Below are 2,445 nucleotides of genomic sequence, written 5' to 3' on the forward strand. Positions count from 1 at the left end.
TGGATGTGGACAGCTATATAAAGTTTGAGGTGTCACAAAGACATTAAGCTATGGTTGATGGTTAATCTGTATTTACATGGCCATTTAATGAATAGAAAATTGCGATTAGCTGAGTACATCCGAGATACATACAGGTCTGTGTCTCCATCCCAGCATCCGTAAGACTTTGCAAAGGAGCATACAAGTGCAGGTGGGACTGATGGCTCAGTCCTCTGATCGTGAAAGAAGTCCATCCATCTGGACCGTCCAGGTGGCCCTGGTATGATGGAAAGGCTCACAAATACAGAGGAAACACAAGTGGTCCTGCATTGGAGGACGCTGTGAGTGACAGAAGTATCACCAGCCTGGATGAAAGACGAAGAGGCAGAGCCAGTGGTGCTGGGGGCCACTAGGAGCTATAAAAGAACCGAGACAGACCCTCTTCCTGAGCCTCAAAAGAGACACGCTGTACCAGGACCTTGCTTTTGGCCTGCTAATGTCTCAGTTAGACCTGAAACCTCTAACCTTTTACCCTCTAGGGCAGTGGTTCCCACTGTTTCTAAAGCTTCAGCTGTTGAATACAATTCCTCATGTTGTTAGCGACCTCCAACCATATAATTACTTTGTTGTTGGGCAGGAGAGATGCTCTTTCAGAGGTCCTGAGTTCAGTTCCCAGCACCACATGGTGGCTCACTGCCATCTATAAATGTGATCTCATGCCCTCTTCTGGCATGTAAGTGTACAGGCAGATAAAGCAGTCATATACAATAAATAAATCTTGTAAAAGTATTTTGTTTCTACTTCGTAACTGTAATTTTCCTAATGTTATGAATTATAATTTAAATATCTAATATGCAGAGGATCTGATTGGGGACCCCCAAGGGGGTCTTGGCCCACAGGATGAGAACCACTGGTCTAGGAAAATGGATTTGAATTTAAGACTTTTTGTTGTTGTTGTTTTTGTTGGTTTTATTTGTGGTGGAGTGGGGAGATGAAACAAGGTCTTTCTTTCTTTCTTTCTTTCTTTCTTTCTTTCTTTCTTTCTTTCTTTCTTTCTTTCTCTCAGATTTATTAATATATAGTGTCTTGCCTGCATATACACCAGAAGAGGGCACCAGATCTCATTATAGATGGTTGTGAGCCACTATGTGGTTGCTGGGAATTGAACTCATGACCTTTGGAAGAGCAAGCAGTGCTCTTAACCTCTGAGCTATCTCTCCAGCCCCAAAGCAAGGTTTCTTAATGTAGCCATACTTGGCTTGGAACTCACTCTGTAGATCAAACTAGCCTCAAACTCAACAGAGTATCTGCCTGCCCCTGCCTCCCAAGTGCTGGGGTTAAACATATGTGCCACCACACACGACCTTAAGCCAGTTTTTAAAACATGTTGCAGTAGCAATAGGAAACTAGACTTTGCATCCTAATTTCCTGTCACCTTCATCTTAGAAGCACTTTCGATTATCTTCATTTTGAAGGTTCTTTGCTCACTTGACTTGGATTTTAAGAAATGAAAATGATTTTTTATATCCTGCTAATGATTTATTAATGCTTCTACAATTTGAAAGGCACAGTTCTCTTCTTAAGAAATTACATGCTAAGCTGGGCATGGTGGTGCACGCCTTTAGTCCCAGCACTCGGGAGGCAGAGGCAAGTGGATCACTGTGAGTTCGAGGCCAGCCTTGTCTACAAAGTGACTGGAGGACAGCCAAGGCTAACACGGAGAGACCCTGTCTCAAAAAACAAAACAAAACAGCAAAAAAAAAAAAAAAAAAGAAAAAGAAAAAAGAAATGACATACTAGCAAGGACTTCCCCTTCATGCTTGTATGATTCCTTCAGCAAGATAAAGATGTGCCAGAGGCCAGACATGATGCATGAAGTTAGCAGATATGGTCCTTTGCAATGGAGATGATTGGCTGTTGTTCCACATCATTGAGATGCATGACATTTTTTGGATGAAAATTAATGAAGTCAGATTAAGGAGTGTTTTATTGTCTTGTTAGCCCCCAAATCCAGTTCTGACTGGATTTCTGCAACCCTTCCCTTCCCCTATGCACGTGTCTGTCTCTTTGCATGGCCTCTTCATTGCCACCTGTGCTGTCAGAAGGGACCTCATGTGTTACCGTGGGAGAGAAAGGTTGAGCTTCCTCTTTCCAATTTCAGGAAGATATGGTGACAGCATGCTACAGGCTGCCTGGTTGACATTTACAGATGTTATCGAATGTCTACTCTTGAGCTTTTGGGTGCATTTGAACTTCTCAGGCCTACCTGGCATTGCCTGGATTTTTCAGTGTGGTTATTTCTACATCAACCCAAGGAGAAAGGGAAGAGGTTTTCCCTGGGATTAGCAGCCTCTGACACTGAGACATCAGTCAACCCAGTATCATATACTGCTGGTTGACGGACTGGGTTTTCTATGGGTCAAGAATTTGAACATTTTTTTATAGAATAAAGACAAAAAGTAAGAC

The sequence above is a fragment of the Acomys minous genome (genome assembly GCF_964271855.1).
Source record: "Acomys minous genome assembly, chromosome: 5".
NCBI lineage: Eukaryota > Metazoa > Chordata > Mammalia > Rodentia > Muridae > Acomys > Acomys minous.